Here is a 24,038-nt window from a genome sequence, read left to right as displayed (position 1 = left end):
TAACCCTAAACACTAACCCTAACCTTAAAACCCTAACCCTAACCTAAACCCTAACCCTAAACACTAACCCTAACCTTAAAACCCTAACCCTAACCCTATAACCCTAACCCTAATCCTATTTGGCTTTCCATAGTCCGTATCTATGCCTGTGCTGAAGTTAGAAGCCCAAAATAATTTAGACCCCTAAAACCCAGGATAGCCGAGCCAATCTTTTATTGATTCTTTAACCCACCAGCCGATAATAGAGAGATTATTCTGTCAATGGCATGGCAAGCCAAGGCCAAGGGCAAGGCAATGAATGATGAACAGTGTTGTCTTACAATAGAGTAAACAACACCCCGTTTGCGGCAGGCTTCATGCAGGGTGGCAATTTGCGGCAGCCGGCAGGGGCCATTTTGTTCATTGACGAAAAGGTCCATTACATCAGGTGTCACTTCCCATAAGGAGATATCCTGCTTGTGTTCTAAGTGAGACTAACACATGATGTTCATTAGCTGTTTTATTGATGAATGAAAGTGCCCTGCCAGAAAAAGGCACCCTGCCGCAAATACGTGTAACAGCTTGTGTTAGGTAGAGTTGTTTACACTCTAGTTAATAATGACAATGGAGTCTAACGTTAGACTAGACTAACTTGAGCTTGATACTTCACTTTAGCATTCCAAGCTGAGGTCCCTGTCGGATTTTATCTGATGAAGGAGACCCCTATGAATCTGTACTAAGGCCAAAGGGCTATAAAGGCTATGGATCAGTTTTCTATGTGTTACCGTTGTGTTAGGGCAGCCGGTGGTGATGTTGGTGATGGTGGTGGTGGGGGGGGGGGGGGTCCACTTTGTAACCATATTAAACTACTGAATAAACTTGTTGATGTATAACATCTGTTGAATCATTCATGTGTACAGTTATATACAGTATCTAAGCCCTTGTTTACATCCATGTAAAGCATGACAGATTGGGAAACAAAATTTTCTGTCATTTAAACTAGGCTCTGCTAAAGTGATGGCTGGTAATATAGTGGTATGGTATTGACCCCACATGAAACCCAGTAGAAATCTGTGTGGGCATTGCACTAAACCATACTAGCTATTGTGCCAAATGATGATGATGATTCACAACATTTGTATCGCACCATATACAGTATGAATCTGTTCAAAAAAGAAGTAAAATGCAAAGGCAAAGGTAAATATACATCTTGTACAAATGTACATGGCATCAGCTACATACACACAAGTTTTGATACACTTGTATACAGAGAGAGATATTTATACAGGGAGGTGAGATTAAACTTCCCAGATGTATATCATACAATCAGAAATCCCATAGCAGTCTCATGCTTATAATTTTGGCAAATATGCATCACTGGAACAACCTTCTATCCATTTTTTTTTTTTGCAAAGTAATCCTCTTCAGAATTCACAATTACGTACACTACAGATCCTATGTGTGTACCTGTATCAACTCAAGGATGCCTACATTGTATGTCCCTGTAACTCAACTCTTTGTACCCTGGGTATGTCATGCAAGTAAACACCATGTCCAAGACAAAACTTGAAGGCAGACACATTTTTCATTCATTTTCTCTCATCATGACATTACATACACACCATCCACATGAACAACAAGTAGACTGTGAAACATAGAGCTGAAATAAGCTGAAGGTACTCTACTATCTCAATATGTTTTGACCTTGAGATGTTGATTGCATACCATCTGACAACCATATGAGAACCTGTGCAAGCTGAAACTGAGATGCCTTGTCAAGTTAACTGCTGAATTCTGCATACACCAGGGCTGGATGACAAAGAATGGGAGTGTACATTGTACAGTTGGTAGGTACAAGTATAGCAGCATGTGCTTGTGTCATGACACAGGGATGAACACAGATTAATTAATGCAGGTTGAATAGAAGGTGAAAATGATAGAAATTATATGCAAGATCAAGGTAAAAATTTCATATGCAATATTGTATCCTCAACATGACTGAAAAACACTGATTACAAATGAAGTGCAGCAATACTGTTACAATTTCTTTTCTTTGATACATGTACATGTGAGCAGGTGGTGAGTTAATACAGGCTTAGGGTTTGGGATGTACGTACCTTGTAGCACAGAATTACAGGTGTTTTGAGTGAAAAGTACATATTGTGTGTATTGAGTTTTCTCTGAAGAAGAAATGCTAATCTGAATCTGGGTTTATGTGGAATCTTATTTTCTTTAGCTTTAAGACAGATAATCCCTTAACCAGACTTGATTCAACACACTTTATGAACAGATTGCTCTTCAGCTCAACAGAGTGTCTCCTGCAAGCCATAGGGAAACCTCCGTCAATCTTGATGATTGTTGTGGGAAGGTTCAATCTGGTTTGACAAAAGCATGACAGCTAATACTCTTTGTGTGATTTCAAATGTGATGGCAAAGAAAAAAAACTTAATTACTTATTGGTCTGCTGTATACTTCCTGTCTCAATTGAAGACATGTATTTTGAGAGAGAGAAAAAAGAAGAACTTGTATTTGAGTAACTTGGAGGTGGGAAGAAAGCATTCAGGAAAGTACTGGACATGAAGAGAGATCTTTTAGTGACAAGATGTAAAAATAGGCAGGAAAATAGTGACAAGAATTCGAAGTCTGTCATATACTAGATACACTATATTATTCTGCAAGTATTTGTTATGCTTCTTAACAGACAGTTTGCAGTTACCAGGAAATTTAGATTTACATTCACTACTGTTCAATGCAAAGTTATTGAAAATTCACCATAATCAATTTAAGTACATTTGGAAAGTATTCTATTTTCACTCACTTCCAAAGCTGGCGATTAGCTTGTAGAAAGCTCTTTTATACAATAAAAAAACAAAATATTTCAAACTTTTGGCTCATGATGCTAAAGGCTTCTGTATCAAAGCATTGCACCCACTAGAAACCCGATCTATTATTGACATTGGTTGCAGTGGGTATTAATGACTTTGGATGTGTGCCATAATTGTTCCCAGCTAGTAGTATCTCAGGAATCCTTCCAATTGCGAGGGACAGTGGTGATATGTGTGACACATGACAGTGCTAAAAATATAACTTCGTTCCATTTGAATTGGAGCGGTAGCAAGTAACACACCCACATACACTGTACATGTACCACATAGTACATACAGGCTGTACACAAATACACTGTACAGTTTGTACATTGCCGCTCCAAGGCATTCTCTGCATTTTTTTTTTTTTTGGGGGGGGGGTACAAATGTAGATATTGAGTTATAATTCTGAGTGTTATGTGTCAGTCATATACAATATATGTCAATACTTTAAAATGGTGTACTTTGCCAAAAACACAATGAAAGGTTAGATTTAAATGCATGATCTCATTTATATACAATGTTATACAGGTTATATCTACATCTATATCTCTATTATATGATATGTACAAGTATATTTTTTCATATTTATTTATTTATTTTTTTATATGTCAGTGCAAGAATAGTTTTCCACAAGGAACCCTGATTATAGAGCATAGTGTGTTTATTGAACATAGTTCTGGTAACATTATGTAAGTACAGTGTATGGTATTTACAGCACTGTGCCAATTTAAAACCCTTTGTTCTGCACAGAGAGAATGGGATATTTGAAATTAATTGACCCCCACCCAAGAAAAAACAACACAACAACAACAACAACAAACAACAGCAAAAACTACACACAAAATGCAAATGTATTCCAGTATTTAAGATTAACAAGCAAAGCTTGTAACACATATGTCAGACTGTAGACTAATACTAGTACTTTGTACACATGGGTGTATATGCAAAGGGGGGGGGGGGGGTCGGAAGGGTCGTACGAACCCCCCCCCCCCCCCCCTCAAATTTTCAAAAGGTCCACTTTTTGTAAAAGACAATTTTTGTTTTTCGAGGGCTTTTTACTCTGGGGTCTATGTACTTTAAGAAGGTGTAAGGTTAGCTAGTCAGCAACTTTTTTTAAATGCACTTACCTATATGCAGTTTTCAACTTACCGATTAACGAACTTTAAGTGACCAACACAGGTTTTATCACCAATTTTAACATAAATGTTTTTTTTTTTTTTTTAAGTATGCTGAAAAAGTCACTTTTGTATGCACCAAATGGCCTCATTTTAACTATATAAAATTCAAAAACTCCCTACCATGGGAGGGGGGACACCTCCCTCCCAAACCCTCCCCCCTGCTCGGTCGCTCCGCTCCCTTGCAAAGGTAAAGGTCCAAAAATTGTGATTACGACCCCCCAGAAAAAATCCTGCATACACCCCTGGTACTTGTATATAGGATACCAGTGAAACAAAAAATGGTGATATAAAGTAATACATGAAATTTATGTGAGATGTGATTGCAAGAAACAATATCAATTACAGTATTCTGGTAATGCTGCATAAAATATGGCTAAAAAGAAGGGAGACACAGCGAGGCATCTACCAGTAATAAATCCCTCTGACACACACATGTAAGCTAGAGTATGCCACTGGTGCGTGGTGTATGTCGTGTGCACATCCTGTCTCCAGTACATGATGGAACGTGGCAGTCCTGCTTTTTCTTGGCTGGAGCACTTCTGCAGGAGACGGCACGTCTTTCCCAACAAACACGGTGGCTGCCATTTTTTTTTTTTGAATGTCATAGGAGCTCAGTCTCTGTCAACTCCACAACACAAATATGGAGGTGATGAGAGGTGCTGACCTCTGTAGTCTGAGGAGTGTTAGGAGTACGGTAGGGAAGAGTGTTAGGAGTATGGTAGGGAGGAATTTGGGATGAACATTTGTAGGAGAGGTGTGCTGTCATGAGATGTGAAGGTGATCGTTGTGGGGCTAATATGTTTATGGGTTTTCAACAGTTTGGATGCTCGCCATGATATAATATCATGGAGCTACATTTGTACCGTGCTCCAATTACACTTGAAATGCAAAGGCTGGTGCCGTTGTATATGATTTGAAAAAAAATGAAAACAAAAAACAACAATGCAAGTGTGATGAGTTACATGTACTGTCCTCACATGTGATGAACGTAGTAAATGTGTCTTCTGCATGCCATCACATGTCTGGGACACATTGTATTACACTGTAGATACACTGTATCAAATTTTGAGGTAGTTTCTGGACACCACCAACATGCATGGGACATCTTTATAGGAAAAACTGGTATAATGTATGATACCTCAACTTGAAGAAAATGAGAATTATAGTATTAGTAGGTGAGGTCAGTAACTGATGCAGGGGCATGACCCTGGAGACATGACCTGTAATTAATGCTGACCTTCCTAGGAGACTCATTTCTGCTTCTTTGTTTGTAATGCGGTGGAGTTCCTCAAGTATACACTGTATTGTTTGCAGTGTGCAACCAAGACATTGTACAATGTAGCCCTATGTAGTATGCATCACATGTGTAGAACAGATGTGTAGCCATTATGCTAAGTGGTTTTGTTTAGTAATGGTGTTTGATAGCAAAGAATGCTTATTAAAGGTTTTCCCCACAATGGAACCTTGTTCCAATTATTTCATTAAATGACTAATACACTACATGTATGATATCCTGCATAGTACAGGCCTAGAGTGGATGTATCACTATTGATATACAAGATCATTTTTAACTTCCGTGATATTGAGACTGAAGAAGTTAAGCTATATGACAAGCATCATGGATATTATACAATTTACACTCGTACAATACATTTACATGTATACATAACATACTGTACATTATTATTATTATTTTTTTTTAGACCTTCATGCGTCAGAAATGTGTACATGTATATTGCAATTTGTCATACAATGATCCTTTTCCAAACAGGAATTAGCTCTCGTCATTATGAAGGACAGCATACATTTTGATGGTTTAAACATGATGCATTGCATAGCATTCTTATGGCACAGCTCAGGAATGTGTTACCTGTAGAATGTTTGATATGATGTCTACTGTAGAAACAATTGGTGCATCCATTAGTGTAGTCAGGCATGTAACGTGTACCAGTGCTGAGTTCCTTGTGTTCTGTATTAAAGATATGAAGAGGGCTATTTGTTTTGTGTTTTGAAGAGGAAGAGTGCAGTGTGCGTAGCTGTGCATTCAGTCTTCCTTTCCTATCATTGATAACTTCCTTTTGATCTGAGTCAAAATGACAGACAGCCACTGCAATTACTCCTCCAGCTATTTCCTCTATGGTCCAGCTGCTTGACTTCAAGGGGTTAGTGGGCACACTGCAGCGGACAACTTTTTAAGGAGTTTCTTCATAACCTGCCTTATCCTGGCCACTGGATTTCAAAGACTTCAATATTAAGGGTACTGACTCGTAGTATAAGAAATCTAATAGGCTGTAAAAATAAAGGGAAAAGAACATCCAATTTGACATTTGAACATTGCATTCTGTATAATGCAGATGAGCATATATTCACAAATTTGGGGTAATACACTGTACATTGGATATTATTTACTGTATACTGACAGACTGTATAAGAATACCATTACAATGAATCAGATTGGTTGTACATCCATAAGAAGTAGCACCAAGTTTTTAGATCATTGTACATGTATACTCTGATTGGCAGCTGAATAGCGACTAAAGTCCTGAAAACATCGTATATATATCCTTTGTATCAAGTGACTCCATTTCCTACAACTAATATATATATTGATACCACAGTGCACACTTTCAATATGTTAACAAGGTGACCGAGAGAGTGTTTCTAGATGTCTACATACACTGCAGTTTTATGGCAATATTGAATGACATATCATGTACAATTGTACATGTACCCTTAGCTGACAGATAAATGTACAAATATGTTGTCATCACAAGGACTGATTTCCTTTCCATAGCCATTGTAATATTGTTAATATCTGTGCATTTCACAAGGATTGAAATGGGCCTTTGTTCTCATTCACTTATAGGCCTACACACCTCAAGTTTACACTGTAAATGGAAACTTTTGCATCATAACTTTCCCATGTCCATATATTTGTTCATATATTCACATGCAATATTGCAACTGAGAGCATTTCTGTATTTGATTTGATATACAGTGTATACCTCCTGAAAATATTTGGGTGACATTCTTGTTCAGTAGACTCCAAATTCATGAAAATTTCCATATCACTGTATCATTCAATGTTTACCATTTACCATGGTGATTGACATTGTGTGTTGATGATGTCAAAATCCTGTTGGGTGTTGAGAAAGAGCTTGCTTTCATTGCACTAGAGAGTAATGTGGTACGTATTACACAACATGGAGCACAGTCACACTGTTTCCTGCCCCTCTTAAGTACAGTCTATTTCACACTGCATTCAGTAATCTTTGATAAAATTAGGTAATATCACAGGTCAGGGAAACTATTTTGCTCATTTTCAAGTGTATCCTGTTTTGGGTCACCAGCCATACACAAGTATGAAAAAGTGAGCACACACTCCTATTTTTTTTTTCCCAGCCAGAAAAGTGAAGCTGGTTTCCGAGGTGAATCCGAGTGGATCGGGCTGCATTTAGAATCCCAATTCTTTTCTTCTTCCAGGCTGAATGGAGCGATTGGCTGAGCTTGTAAACAGTACAGCTCTCACAAACTTTGCTTGATAAGCCGTGAGGAATGTGCAGAAACAGTCCTGCAAATATTACTCGGGGTACAGTATTTTAAAGGACTCTAGTGTACTACTTTTTTTTAATATAAATTGGGCAATAACTACTGTATATCAATTTTTTTCTAAAAGAGTGGACAGTGAATTTGCAGGTTAAGAAATTGGTTCTTGACATACATTTTGTATTTGATAAACAAATTCTGGCACTGGTTGAATGTTTGAAAGAAAGCCTGTATCCTTGGTTTTAATGGAGACATGGCAAAAAGTGTGCAATAAATTGTAATAATGATACCACATTTACGGCACCTGTGTGTGTAAAAATACAGCGGCACATTGTATGACACTATCAGCACAAATTGTTCAATATTTCACATTTTACAATTGTGTACATTATTTTCTCTTTCTCTATCTTTATCCTAGGTAGAAATGTTACTGTAGAATATTTGTGGCTGCCATGTATTAGAGCTGTTTGTAGTGTTTTTCATAAGACATTCTTTTAAACCATTATTCTGTGTCGCCATTCCAATATGGATTATACAACCTCCCCTCAAGGATTTCACCTTCCGTCATATTGTGTTTGACAATACTATTTGTGAAAAGGCAGCAGAGTGTTTCTATGGTCCTGATGGAACCAGATAAAGTGTGACACAATATTATATACAGTTAACAACAAAATTATTCATACCCCTTGGAAATTTTTAGTTTTGAGCAGATTTCTTACAAGTAAAGGATGGAGTGACAGTGATTGGGTGTTATATCTCAACATTTCTATTGTTATGCAAATGAGGTGAAACTGGAATTAATGTCAATTTATAGAGGACAAATTAGAGTAAAAAGTTAACACCTAATCACCATCACTCCATCCTTCACTTGTAAGAAATGTGCTCAAAACTAATAATTTCTCAGGGGTATGAATAATTTTGTTTTGGGATTTCTTACAAGTTTTAGGCAGTGACCACATGGTGGAGAGAGGGGAGCTTGTAATGAAAGTGTAGTACAGTAATGTACTTATCTAAAAAGCTAACTGGAATATAACATGCAGCAAATCTTTGTGCTGTGATACTGTATTATCCCAGCGTAACCTGTTGTGACTAGTATGCCTCATGGCTTTTGATGCAGGGACTATGCTAATGCAAGAAGACACTTGATAAACCAAGGAGAATAGAAAGCTGTTTCTCATTTCCACTAAAATTTGACAGCATAGTGTCACTGGTCTGTGTGGATGTACAGAACTGAGGGGTTTCACACATACTATTAAAGATCATGTTTGTAATCCTACTTCTGAAGCATATTTGTGAGACAAGATAACTTCAGATGTACATTGTACAGTACTAATTGTTCTGATATTGAAATGGGTTTCCTTGCTGTCTACCAACTTGTAAGGACTTTGCCCCAAACGTCATGGCCTATCAATGATATAGGCAACCCTGCAGATATGACCATTAATGCAAGGGAATGTACCTCCATATATAACATGTAAATGATGTACAATTGTACTATGAGGAGAGTCATAATGAGGAGAAGCAGAACTAAACCTATTGATCGGGACAAAAGAAATGAAATATTCTTTCGGAGGACCCCCCCCCCCCCGCCCCCCAGCTATTGATCATGTTTTAGAGGTCAAACCATTCAGATTTCAAATATGCATCCAAAACTCCCGTATGAAACATCTCCCTGACAGGATTATTAATAATGTGATGCAAGTTTACTTTCAGATTAACAGAAAATGACTTGATGAGCATGAAGTGTGTTTCAAAACTCATTTACAAACAAGTATACTGCCAATCTGTAAGGGCTCTATTTTCCCCCGTCAATTGTTCCACTACTCATAGTCCTGTTTCCTTCGGGGCACCACGAATAGGAGAGAGAGAGAGAGAGGGTCAGAGGTAACAGGAAATAGGGAAATAAAGGCTGTTTTTATGAGAGAGACACAAAGGGAAATCGGTTATGTCAGCTCAAACCTGGAGAAACTTGTTTTATTTCCAACCTGATTCAGACACACTGGGTTCACTTCTTGAAACATTGCTAGGAGCAAGCTGAAACGGGCCAAATCACTCCAGGATTAAGTCATCTTTGTGAACCCGGCTTATATTGTCAACATCTGATAAGCTTGTACAGTTAGGATTATTGCATACAATATTTTTGTAATTTTGGTCACTCTGAATGTTTGACTATAAAAAAAAAAAAAATAAAAAAAAAATGTTTTTTTTTAAGCCCTTCAGGTAATGCGAATGATGTTTTTGCCCAATCACTATTTATACATTATGTATTATTTTTCAGTCACTATGAAGATCACCCAGTGATATAAATCTTCCAAATGCCGATTCTTTTTTGTTTAATATTTAATATTTTTAATGTTTAATTTGCCAAATAGACTACTTCAACTAGGGCTCATGGGATCATATACATAAGTACATTTATGCGATTGCTGGCTCAATGTTTGGTAGTACTTTAAGAACACACAGTGTTGTCTTTAACACATCATAATGACTGGAAAACTGTGATGGCAATATCACTCAATTTTCTCCAGAATTCAGCCTGATGTTTATCAGTGTAGTGGTACATAAGCAATCATTTAAGCTGAGGGATCAAATCTTTGTCATGCCTGTATGGTGCAAACTCTGGGCTCAGGGCCAAGGTGCAGTGCATGATACACGCTGTACATGTAATACTCTTTTCATTCTTAGTCAAAGTTTCACGGTTTGCTATGTCAGAATATCTTCTGATTGTTTGTACAGTACATTTATTTTCCATCTTAGTGGGTAGCCCGACAGTCATGCCCATGGATGTGTATTTTTGAGATTAATATTGTTAATTATGGGTGTGTCATTAAGCCAGCTTGCTACATTTGTTAACATATAAAGTATAATACTTGCTGTATTAAAGTACTACACACATGCTAGGTTTCTTACTGTATAAACCGATCTGGCCTGGTAGCAAAATCTGCCATTATTGTGGTGTCCCATATGCGCATGTGTATGGTGAATGCATGATATGGTGACCGGCTCGCGTCCAGCGCAACTGTGTATATCATGCATTCGGCATACGAGAGCGCAACTGGGACATCGCAGTTAATGGTGGGTATTCTGCCAAGTCAGATAAGTCTTTCCCCTGTGAAGGTACATCTAATGATATTAAAACTGACAGTGATCCAACATTTATATTATGTAGGCACTGCAATCATGATCTGCGTGTTTACATGCTAATATACAATACAACACTACCTCCATGGATGTACATGTAAGTTGAACAACTCATTGTTGTTATTTTTCACTTTTTTTTTTCTGAAAAGAAGTTGGTTATACAGTGCACTCCCGTTACAACGAACACGGTTATAACGAAATTTCGTTATAACGAAGTAATTTTTCTGGTCCCAAAATTATCACCATTGAAGTCTATGGTACAAAATTCGCTTATAACGAACACGGCTACAGCGAAATTTCCGTTATAACGAAGTCTTTTCCGAGCGCCACAGACAAAGAAAAACAAAAGAAATGTGCTCCGTTATAACAAAATGCGAATTGCTTTCGAAAATATGTAGCGGAACAAGCATTTATAGCGTCTCTGCATGGGTGAACGCTTCACACAACTGTGTTTTTACTCCTTGTGTCACGCACAGTTTCTAAGGGAAACTTGCGTTTATTATTGTAATACTTGCAGTTATCCCATCACATTTCACATAGCTTTCCAGTGTATAATGAGTATTCAGCAAGCATATATACGTGGTTCCTTGATTTCGTTATATATTGTATTTGTTCGGTTATAACGAAATTTCGTTATAACAAAAGAAAACTGCTGGTCCCGAGCATTTCGTTATAACGGGAGTGCACTGTAATGTGTAGATTTGTTACAATTAAATACAAAATTGATGTATTGTTTCTTCTTTTAACTCTGAAAGTGAACAAATAGTACAGTAAGCATGATGCTGTAAATCGGTGTAATACAGAAAAGTGACCAGAAATTGCAGGGTTCGAAATTGGCGATGGTCCGCTGGCCATTGGCAACCCGAAATCACGTCGGACTAGCTAAAAATCGAAAAATTCTGAAGTTACTAGTCCGTCTGGCTAGCCAAAATATTGCTTCAGTGTCAAAATTGATTCTAAGTAGTCCGCCTGGCTAGTTAAAAAAAAAAGTTAAGTGCGACCCCTGAATTGGAAAACGAGCTTTAACCAGCAAACTTGTCATGTAGTACGATCTTGTGTTTCCATGGAGCTGGGCTCTCATTGGGGGCTATTTTGAGAGGTGAGGAGGAAATAACTAATTGAAGTTGTCAAGTATTACAGCAATACACTTTTGTACTGGCAGAAGGTCTGCATCCGTTGTGGCCAGCTTTGTGGATCCAACCATCACAGCTGTGCCCTGTTCTTTGAGTGGTCATAAATCCAAGGTGTAGGCCTACACGTGTACATTGTCATATTATACAGTGTGTAGTCTCCATTGGCCAAGATCCTGCGTATGTGTATGACTTCATCACGAACATGCAATTATGGCATCTTGTGTTGTACTAGATTGATTTGTACTTGTATGCTGTATGAGGGTATCATTTGAAAATGTGAGACTTTGGTTTACAAGGTCAGCTGTGATAGGCAAAGAGTGTTCCAGATACCAAGGTAGAATTATCCTATTAGCAGCCAATAATGTAGGCCCCCTACAATGTATGAGCTTGATGTTTTACACCTGACATATTTGTGTATTATACAGTTGTATGTTCAAGGCATAATTTACCATTTGCAGATGAAACAAAAACCGAGCATTAGTGCTTTAAAATAGTTCTAAAATGCGAGTTAGGGATAGGAGCAACCACTGTAAAAATTTGAATCCGTATAATCGATGTTAAGTAAATTGTTCAATACACAAAATGTGAACAATAGTTACATACTGTACGATAAGAATGCTTCCAGACTAAACCATCTACAGTACTTTTAAAGGTGCATGGTCCCGGTGTTTTAGTCAAATGCGTACGCGGACGCAAGGCGCAAGTTTCCTATAGAGACCTACGCTATCGACTCCTCTTTAGCGCTTACGCTTTGGCCCACTTCCCCGAGTCCGAAGATGTCCGATTCACTGTAGTTAGTGGTCCGATCACAGTTCGGCTCATGATTCGGCTGAGGGGGATGACAGCTTTAGCAAACTTCTTTGTGATGTCATAATAAGAAGCACATATGCACGCACCCTGGCATTACTACAGACTGCGAGATGCGCAAAGAAGACAACGAATGCAACGTTACTTATCAACACCTACGCACTTTACTCTTGATGACAGCTCAACTTCGGTAATCTTCGTATCAGTGCTAACGGTGATCGGCAGTATCATCAACAGCGCCCTCTACACTACTGGGACTATGCACCTTTAATATGGTTTATTGAGAAAAATACTGATATCTCCTTTTATTTTAGGCTTTATTGTGAAAATTTTATATGGTAGGATGTTTTGTGATACAACAGATCTGCACATAACTGTACATGTATGCATCAAATGTGATATCTTGAACGTTTTTAAAATCACTGCTCCCAAAGGTAAACTGGACCTTATAAAGAGGTGACCTAATCAACAGGCGGTCATCAGGCATTTGAACCAAAACACTCCAAAGAGTTTTAATCATGAATAGAATGTTGGGAAAGTTGGCTTCTTCAGTATGCACTCTTGACCTTTTCCTTTTCCTGTATTCTAATCTTAGATAGTGCATTTGACTGCTTTTGGTCAAGAGAGCGGATATGCTATAATGGGCTTCCTTATAAATCCTGTGGAAGGCTTCAAGTGCATATTAAATTGTCAATGTCATATTTGTGTAAGGACCACTTGTGGAACACAAGTTTGTTACAGTTACATGGGCACTTTCAAAAGAGACTGTATGCTCCAATGTGTGCACTATTGATATCAAGTGAGGTAGGCCATATTATGCTGTTTACAGGTATTACATGGGATAGAACATTGGGTTTTGTGCTAGCTTGGCTAGGATACTATATGCACCTGTTCATTGTTTCTGTGCAACATTCCATGTCTAAGCATCTTGCATTCCTGATTCTCATGGGTGTTGAAAAATTAGACAATAGTGCTCATATTTGCCTTTCTACAAAACACACTTGTCTGGGTGTAGGAAAGTTATTTTACCAAGAGTGCAACTTTACAGAAATGGCAGTAATAGAAGTAAAGTGGTGATGATAATGATAATGATTATGATTAATCATGATTATAATTGTATTTCTTATTTTATATCCAATTCATTACCATGGTGTCTGTGGGGATATCATTGGGCTATAAGAAACATAATTAGATAGCCAAATGATAAGCTATTCACTGATGAACAGTACCACTACATTGTATATGTACAGTAGGTCAGCTAATTCATCATGTTGTATGTTATGGGCATTCCATTTTATTGAAAGAAGAATGAACCACTTCAGAGATGTCAACACTTTCCTCTTCTTCTTCTTCTTCTTCTTCTTTTGCTGTTGTTGAATATTTTCAGGGTATAGGTCATGATCTCTTTGTCAAAAGCATGAGGGACATAGGTTGTAATTTCAAGTGACAGACTTTGTGTTTAAACTAGGACTGATAAAACCAACTTTGTGCACTCGTTGCATGGATATTTCCATGTTTCCAGATCATTCTTATTTTTTCTATAGACTGTTTTTTTGAGACGAGATCTAAGTCCTCAGTGTAGTTTTCATGTTCTTCTTTCTTTTTTTGTTCTGAAAAGAAGAAACTTTCAAAGCATTGTGCTATTATTATGGAAACATGCATTAATTGAGTGGACAGTTTGATTCCAGCAATGTTCTTTCTAGGGATCTGCCTTCTTGTGGAATTCCAGACCTTGGAGGGGAACCTCTAGAGTACTGTATGCATCCAGTCTGCCGTGATATTGATAAGTATCTTGTTGCAGGCAGCTTCCTTCCCCTGCGTGGTTTCACATCATGCCACTACTACACAGTCAGATCACTACAGACTTGAGCTGCAAAGAAGCAAGTAGACTACTGACTCACCAACATGGGATGAGGGAATAGGGCTTTGAAAATCAGCTTCAGAGTCAATATCATTAGCAGAGAGAGGGAGAGGAAAAAAGTTTCTACTCCTTATTCATGAGGAAACTTGCCTTTGCTTTGGCAAGTGTATGGTGAAAATTTACATAGATTTTGTTGACCAAACTCAGCTACTGTATATGGTGTATGACATGCATAGGGCCTACAGTAAGAATGGAACTTACATACTGTAAGTTTCTCTTGTGTAAACTACATGTACAATTGTACTAGGACGACAAAAAGAAAAAAAAAAAAGCTGTTATAGCAGAATGGGATTGTAGTGGGCCATGTAGCTAAAAAAAAAAAAAAAATTAAAAGACATAATTTTTCATTTGAGAAAATGGTGTTAACAATATGCATGATAAACATTGCAATACTGGTATCAAAGAAAAATCATTTTTAGCACCAAGGTAAATTGATATGCAGCATTAAAACTCCTCAATATTACTGAAGCCTACATTTTTTTTTGTTAATATCATCATAATCATGATTGATTCAATTGCTATAGAAATATCATTATCATTTTGCAAACATCTGGTTTACACAAAATCATGAAAAAGTGGGTGGGTGCTTATGCCCAAACTCTCCCATCTATGCCTGCAAACTACTTAATGGGATTTTTTTCTGCATGACCTGATGATGTTTTAAGCAGTGGTTTAGAGTATATTCCAATCAGTACCCAGATGGCTGTCCCGTCATAGTGAAAACAGGCCAATGTTGCCTCCATCCGATCACATTCAATCACAGCTGGAAGGAAAACAGAAAATCAACACCGCTTGCATAGTGTGAGTGCAACATTCTGAGAGACAGCTGTTACACACTTTGAATGTCTGCATCATCTAGGATAGGAAAGTGCCTTCTGTCCTAGGAGAGAGATAAGGAGAGAAAGTGAGAGTATGAAAGAGAGGAAGAGACTTGTTTTGGCTGAACACACACACTCTCTCTCACACACACACACACACACACACATAATTTGTAAAAGCAAGCACAGCATGCATCCACACACACAGACACACCATATTCTCCATACTTACTTGACGCTTCCTTCAAGTCATCACACACTGTATACCATACTCCAAACACACCCAATGACATACACACCTTCACACACACATCACACACTGAACATCTCTAGTCGCCATTGTAGCCTGCATAGAGAAGTTGCTCAGGGTTTCACTCCGTGGCTAGAAAAGCTGCATTATCCGCAGCCACTCATGCAACGTGAGAGTGCATGCACATAATCTGAGTCATCTCCATGCATTATGCAAAAACACTGGCAGCCAGGGCAATCTCTGGTGGCTGGAGGACACTGCACGCCAATCCCAGAGGAAGAGGAGGAGGATGGTTGGTTGGTGGCAGGATACGTGGAGAAACACAGTGATGATGCACACAAACACAACACACACACACACACACACACACACACACACACACACATAGACACTCGCATTCACCTGTGCATCTTCATGAACGAACAATTCCAATTCTACATGGTGATTTAACGCTGTCCTTTGCTATTCTTCATCTCTGTTATATGACATTGGGTGCAGAAGTTGGGAGTTTGTTTACAGTTTTGCAGGGTAATACCAGGGGGTGTGTGACAATCTTGTCTTTTTTTTTATATAAAGTGCTAAATTTGTTTAGTTTTACTTTTTATGAATTGATATCTCTGCCATTGCAAAAAACACCCTTCCTAATATTGGATATTAGAAATTTTCTCCCTTCTCCTTTTTTTTTTTTCTAGGTATGATATAATAATAAAAGATAAAAAAGATAAACATATTCATTTGCATTATCTTTGTCCTCAATAGTCTGATATGAGTTTTTATATAATTCTTTTTCTGTTATTTTGGTCATGTCCACCTGTTGTTAGAAGCTAAATAATCCATGGTAACCAGGTGACTTCATTTTACTGCTTAAAATCCATTTATTTATTTATTTATTCATTAATTCATATATTCAGTATTCTTTATCCAGGGCACAACATTGAATCAGCACAGATATTGTCTTTTGCCTTGTCATTTCAATGTGTAAAGCACATGCACAGAATCTGTGTTAAAAAAAGTTCAATATTGTATTCATATGTACAGTATGCCTGATATGCCATTGATGTCATAGTGGCTGGCGTGTCAGCATTCTATCTCAATGCATGCCCAATAAAGGTGCTCCGTAATTTTCAAGGTTGAATAGAGGAATGAGACAGCTTTTCCATCAGTGAAGCTGTACTGCATATGTCCAAATTAAAAGCACTGATCAATTTAATCAATGGAGATATGTACATCAAGAGCATAATGAATGCCTGAACTTTTCAGCACTGTTTTTCCTCTATCTCTACAAGTTGTAAACAACTTTTTACTCCCTCTTCAGATCAAGCAGTGTCATGAGAAGTCCAAATTGTAGCTGCTGGTAAAGAAAAATATGTTCTCTGACACATGCTTTTAAAATGCCCTACAGAGTACTTCAGTCAGTCATTATTGAAATTCTTTTGTAGTTTATGGTACTCAGCACAATTAAAAAAGAAAGTAAAGCATACGATCATGGGTATTCCCCATCTGTCTCAGATTCTTGGAGTGTAGAATGAAGAGTTACTTAGTTCTCTCTATGGTTAGACTTGCAATTGTAGAACTGGGACTGCACAGTGAAGTGCCCAATTACAGTGACTTACGCATTCATTTCCATGGACCATATTATCTCATTCAATTCAACTCAATTTTTATTTTCTACTCATTGGGTGGAATACCCTTGTCAGCCAAAGGCTGGTTTTCAGAGGGGTCTTCATATGATATGCTTAAAGATGATTGGTTCAAAATTTACAAGATTATGCTCTGACATCTTTTCTTTGCCTTTGTTGGGGTTATAAGCTAACCCTGTAGATCCAATGACACATCACAATGCCATAGCACCTACAATTGTACTGTACACATAATTAGATGCTGTAAACAAGGGAACATTTTCATTTGTGTAATTTGTTTCTCCTTTTGATTCCAAGTGACATGACCCCATCCTGCATCACTCGTTTGGGGGTGGGGGAGCGTCTGTTATTGATTGTTTTAAGGCCATCATGCATTGTGTAGTGAAAGGTAATGTCTGGCTCAGCCCAGACCAGCTTTGTTGCTTCAGTTCAGCTGATGACAATCCTAAAATCAATGTAACGATGTGGCTTTTCATTAGTGAGGTCCATACTGAACAACCAGTCTGTCAGAGTAAGTACTTACAGCTGTAAGTACTTACAGTTCAGTACCCTATGCTGTGTACACACCACCTCCATACTTCCTCTGTATAAATCCCAAAGGGTCCTTGGGTCATTTTGGTGCAGAAATTTTTGTCTTGTCCACAGTATATCAATATTATGACTCTTACTGCATATCTTATAACCAGGGTAGATATGATGAAACTAGTTGAATTTATAATGTCTGCACAAAATAAGAGGTAAAAAGATAAACAAAAATTTGCTAGCTTCAGAAAGAAACATGAAACTTTAATCTTCAATGTGTTGCCAATTTAAGGATCTGTTATAACCTTTACAATAGCAATTTAAATAGAGATCTTAGTAGTTCCTCAAGGTACATTACCAAAATAAGGCTCAAATAATGAACAGTTTTCAATATAAAGAATGAAATATTACTAGCAAATGAATGGAAAAAGAAGAATGTATTTTTAACAACTCAGGAAATTGTTTGGATGTCCCAGTTCTACATAATATATGGCGTGCAGCAGTACCCTATTTTGTTGCATGCATCTCTTGCTTTACTAGTTGTTTTTATTTTTATGCGTTTTTATTTATTTTTATCTATATTCATTTATTATCTATTCTTTTTTGTGTCGGTCAATTTACATACTTAGAAATATATCCCAAGCACTGTCACAGCAGCAGAAAAACGTGTGGGTTTAAACGCTTCATTGTGTGTTGAAGTTTGTGTATCAATTGACATTGTGATTGCAGCGACGCTTATACAGCGTAGTAGTCAAATAGGCCAATGGAATGCCCTTACGTGTACATCAGTTGGTACAATGTGTATGTATACGCTGTACAGTAACTGTTTCCACATGATGCTTCTCGTACTCGGTGATTTTTTTCTCATGACAGATCTATTTTTGACTTACGCTCACTAAAAAAGAAATGATGTTAATCATAAGGTCTTCTGATACAACTGTAAGTGTCAGAAAATTTTAGGAATGTCCAATTATTTGTCAAAAGTGTATAATTCCTCAATAGCCTCATTTTTCATATTGTGACCTGCATCTACAGTATACAAGAGTAGTATCAGTTACAACTGTCACAGTACTTCAAAGCTAGTAGGGATTCATTCCCCCTCATAATTCAATTCTCCCAGGATTATCACATGTTTTGTTATCTCCTTGTTGATGGGATTACTGTCTATCAGGCATAACCCAGTTTGATGGGGGGGGGGGGGGGATGGGGAATGGGCCATAGTGTTCGTATAGTGAGCAAGAAACCTGCTTTCATTCCTCGCTCTACGTTTAAAATAGCACTGGAGAGCTCAGAGCAAATCTCCAGTTAATCCTCCAAAAGTCCAAAATGAACTTCAAATTACTGGTTTTGTGCAGATGCTATTAATTTTAGCTGCCTATAGGCATATGATTTATGTGTGTGCAGCTCTTTAAAAGCGTGATGTTATTTCCATTGCTGTAAAAATAACTTTGTGTGTGTGTGTGTGTGTGTGTGTGTGTGTATGCGAGTAATTTTTTGTGCTCGACTGGATAAGAGTAACTTCAGATGTTTTTAATTCTGTGGAATCCAACGAAACAGTATACAGAATGTACAACAACCAAAGAAATGTGTGCGCTTTTATTTTTGTGCTAGTTTCATGATGTACAAAAATGCTAAAAAATCTCTACACCAAGAAGATTTCAACTTTTACAGTATGACTTTTGTGGTTAATTGTGTACTATTTCTTCCATTGATGTGTTACTTGTGTTACTGGAGTCTGCAAAACACATTGGAAAAGAACATAAGCAATGTTATCCATACGGATATGACCTGATTTATTGCTACCTGGGCAAGAAGATTTGCCAGGGGTTGTGCCTATGAAACATTATATGTTCATATGCGATGCACATCCACTCTCTCCAGATGCTACAGATATAACTAGTAACAACCAGGTAACACCCCCAACAAGATGAAAAATTGATTTAAGGTGTCAATTCTTGATGTCAGTTTAAAATAAACAAAAAGAAAATAAAAATTATAATATGCATTATAGGATATCTCTTCATAGCAAATCGGTTTTTATGTTGAAAAATACATTGTATGTTCTTTGATGTTGACATTGATGATGATATACATTGTACAGTACAAGTGTATTCATGAATTTTTGGCATTTTCATGAGAGATAAAAGTGCAGTCCAAGATAAAATTATGTGCCCTTGAGCATGTGCAAACTTTCTGAGAACAATGGTGCTCACAGGTGTATGTAGAGCCTACATGTAAATCAGGCAGTAAATATTTTATTTTTTATTTTTTTTTAAATAAAAGAATGGTTGTGCATTTTCTGGTTCTATGAATATACAAGGAGAAACAAAATACAACACAGGAGATGAAGGCAGGTATTTTGAGATTAATTTTTGGATTTTGGGCAGGAGCAAGGAAATAAAAAGAGTGTGTATAAATCATATCATATGTGGGATATTGGCAGGGGGTGTATTTCAGATATGACTCTCTGGAATGTGCAAAATGTGAGCAAGACTGCTCTTGTGTGCAGTGAAGCCCTGTGTATCATTCTCTGTTTGTATTTTTGTATTCTCTTTAAAGTGGAATCTGTCAAAAGGAGATTATTTTTTTTTTCTTGGGCAGTCTTACCTCATTGAGCATGTTTTCAATGTGTTGTGTTTGTCCAAGGAGGAAATACATGGGTTGAGTGCACGCATGAATTGAGAAGCACTTGTAGTTTACCTTTGTGGCAAATAATATGTGAATGGCATGAACCAGGAAGTGTACAAGTGGACATAACAAAGGAAGAAAGGAAGAGCTTCCATGAATGAATGAGTGGGGGGGGGGGGTGGGGTGTTGGGTGGGGGACATTATGGGGTGGTCATGTGTCGGAAATTCAAATGTCATTCAGTACTTCACACTGCACATGATTTCCTCTTTTGACAGTAGCAACTATATGTTTACATTTATATGTGATCCATCAAATTTATTTAGGCAATATCCATCATTCTGTAACTGCCCATGAAGTTGACAGGCTTGTAAAAAAAAAAAAGCAACTTTCAAGGCCATTTGGTGCAGATTTTTTTGACCAGTACCACATAGTTTTGGTACTTTCATTGCTCTCTGTAAGGTGGCATCTGAATCAGTGCCCACTTAAGCGTAAGTAGGTGTGTATTGCCATTTTTAGCTCATCTGCAGTGTTCAAAACATTCGCTGCATGAAACTTTCAAGAATTACCACTGGTATTCAGTGCATTCTTGTGTACACAAAAACTTTCACACACAGGTAGTTTGAACTGTGAATCTTGGCTCCTCATGAAATTCACAAAAGTTTCTTGCATGCCGAAATTTCACAAAGTGCATTAATCAAGTAAACTATAATGTACTAGAAAAATAAGGATAGCAGGGTAAAAAGGGGAGGGGGAGAAGCATCAAATAAAATGGAAATGCAACCTGAGCAAAGACTTTCAAACACTAGTAATGATTGCAGCTTATATATTATTTTAGAAAAAAAAAAGATGTGCAAACATTTCTGGTTAATTTCCCCAACATCATGGTAAAACATAGAAAGATATATTGATGAGAGAGTGAAAGAATTAGAAGAATGTTACCCGTAACTTCACTGTACTGTGTGTGTATATTTCCTAAGCAGTTGTGTGTTCAATATCTTGTGTGTCATAATTCATACTGAATGACACTCCACAGGATACCTGCATACCTCGCCATCTTGTTGGGGGGGGGGGGGGATGGGATTAAGGCTTTATGAAATCCAGCCTGCCAGCCAGCCTGCAAGCCAGCAGTGTATCATATGAATGCACACTCCCCTAATGCATACAGAAGGACATGTTTCATTTCATAAATTTCCAGGAGAGAAATCCGCTATGGTCACTGCACAGGAAATTCATTAAGAAGGAGAAGAAGAAGGGGAAAAAAAAGGGAGGTATGCCTGGGATGAGGAGATGAAAGTGGGGCACCCTGGCGTGAGTCCAGCAAGCTGAGATGCCTGCCTGCTGTGACTTAAACCCTACCTATCCTTCTCAGTCACAAAATATCATGGCTAAGCACATTTTGAGACATTAACCCTCTGACTACTGACCCCACAGGAAAAAAAAAAGGGTCAAATCTGGAGGATGCAATTACCATGGAGATGCATGAAAGATAGGATGATTAAAGTAGGGAAGATTTTAATAGCAAGAGGTAATTGAAACATGAACATGGTTTCCCAGCTGCACCTGTGTGTAGTGAGACAGGGAGTGTGGTAAACATGCTGTAAAAATGATAAAAATAATGTAATGAAAACATGCAAGATACAATCATTATCAAGACTGTTATCAAATAAGCAATATTAGAATGTGAAATTTGAATACTGAATTTTAAAATCATGTTTTTTAACCAGAGAATGCTAGACAGAATACTGTTAAAAAGAACAGTGGTAACATTTACATTTTTGCAAATCTCATACTCCCTGAACTAGTGTGAAAATGAGAATATGCAGTCTTTTTTTAACATCTGAAAAGAAAATACATGCACAGAATTACCCTTGTTTACAAAGTTGTTGACAAGTTAATTTCACTAAAAGTGAACAAGTGAAGTTCATTGAAAGTGGCCCAGCATGAAAGTTTTCACTTTTACGATATTCTGCCCCAAAGTGAAATTGAGCAAATAGAAATGTGGTAGCAAGATGCCATGTTAGGTGATTTCTAAGTAACATTTATATAGTCACATCTTTTTGTTTAGATTTGATTTTGCCATAATTTTCAGTGAGTTGTGGCATACATTTCCCTACTATACAATATAATTCTTCATAATTCTCTTACATTTTAATATGTTCCCTGTGGAAATATATTTTGACAGTCATGACTTTGATTGCTAATGGTAGTAATGATGTCAAATCATTGATGAGGCCATTGTCCTCGTCAAGCGTTTGCTTATGATGATGGTCTCCTGAATTTCTGTACATCAAGAATTGCCTAATTTGTCTTTGAGCAATAGATATACTGTAACTTATGTTTGCATAAATGTCTCCACAAAATAGTTTGTTAATTCTCATTTTGCAATGTGTCAGGGGAAAAAAGTTGAATATTTGAATTGATCATTTAGGCCCTATTTGTTACTGTCAGATTCAAATTATACTGTGCTCAATTACTGTATACGCCATTATTTTCGCGAGGGTTTAATTTTCGCGAATTTTGCAAATTGCAGTTGGATTGCGAATTTAACAACACGCGAAATTGTCTCCATGCGCTTTGTTAATAGAGCATTAACATAAGTGTCAGTGTCGATTTGAGAAAACAACATCTCGCGAAAATGTTGATGACCTTGTCATTCGCGAAAATATCTGTACATGAAAATAACGGCGTATACAGTAGTTTGTTCAATTGACTTTGTATTTCATTTATGTATTTAAAAGAAATTCGAAATAAAATCAAAATTAAATAAAATCAAATCAAATGAACAATGTCCAGCAATCCTTATGTGACATCATCCATATGTCAAATTGGTTTTTCTAAATGTCAAAAGTTTATAATTGAAGACATAGACTTGTATAAAGTGAAAGTAAAGTTCCTTTGATGTGAATCTCTCAATCAGCAAAAAAAAAAAAAAAAAAAAAATGGAAAAAGGAGAGATTTGTCTTTATTACTGTCCTGCCTGTTGCTTATTGCCCAGTTAACCCCCTTCAGCAAAACACTTAGCGTAATGTACTATAGTGGTTTATTGACTTTTGCCATGCGATTTTTTCCTATGAACGATAAGATGTAACATATGGACATGTGTGATCATGGCCTAACACTGCCTGTGCAATGCCTTTAACCATATACCAAAGGCAGTCCAACGTAGACTTGCTGATAATGAGTAACATAGCTTGCAGCCATGAAGAGATTGAGTCATATTCTGCATGCCTACAATGTGACTCTCCCAGTCTGCCGCTGTTTTTGTTCAAGTTCCCTCCATCCCCAGGTGTGCACAGATTGAATATCGGATTGCAGAAAAAAAAGAAAAAAAAAAGAAGCGAACATGAACTGAAAGAGGAAAAGCACCGTCATGAACTAATTTTCCTTTATGCAGTGTTTGGTTGTTATAAAAGCTAAAGTAGATTCCCCCCTTTTTTTGTAGATGATATGATACATTTACATGTGGTTGACATGCATGACTGTTTGTGTGTGTATGTTTGTGTGTATGCATGTAAGCTTTACGTACGTAACTTTTAATTTCCTAGAGATAGAGAGCTGACAAAGAAATAAAGTCAGAAAAATGTATATAACAGAGCTCTCTACAACT

The 24,038-nt window shown here is 37.3% G+C and overlaps 1 protein-coding gene across 1 annotated transcript in view; it reads left to right on the top strand.

Annotated features, from left to right (window-relative positions):
* Positions 1–24,038, top strand: part of LOC140234716 (rho GTPase-activating protein 26-like) — a 146,151-nt gene that overhangs the window by 649 nt on the left and 121,464 nt on the right. The gene's annotated exons all lie outside the window — the stretch shown is intronic.

Source organism: Diadema setosum, chromosome 11, assembly GCF_964275005.1.
Source record: "Diadema setosum chromosome 11, eeDiaSeto1, whole genome shotgun sequence".
Taxonomy (NCBI): Eukaryota; Metazoa; Echinodermata; class Echinoidea; order Diadematoida; family Diadematidae; genus Diadema; species Diadema setosum.
This window is presented reverse-complemented; position numbering and strand designations above follow the sequence as displayed.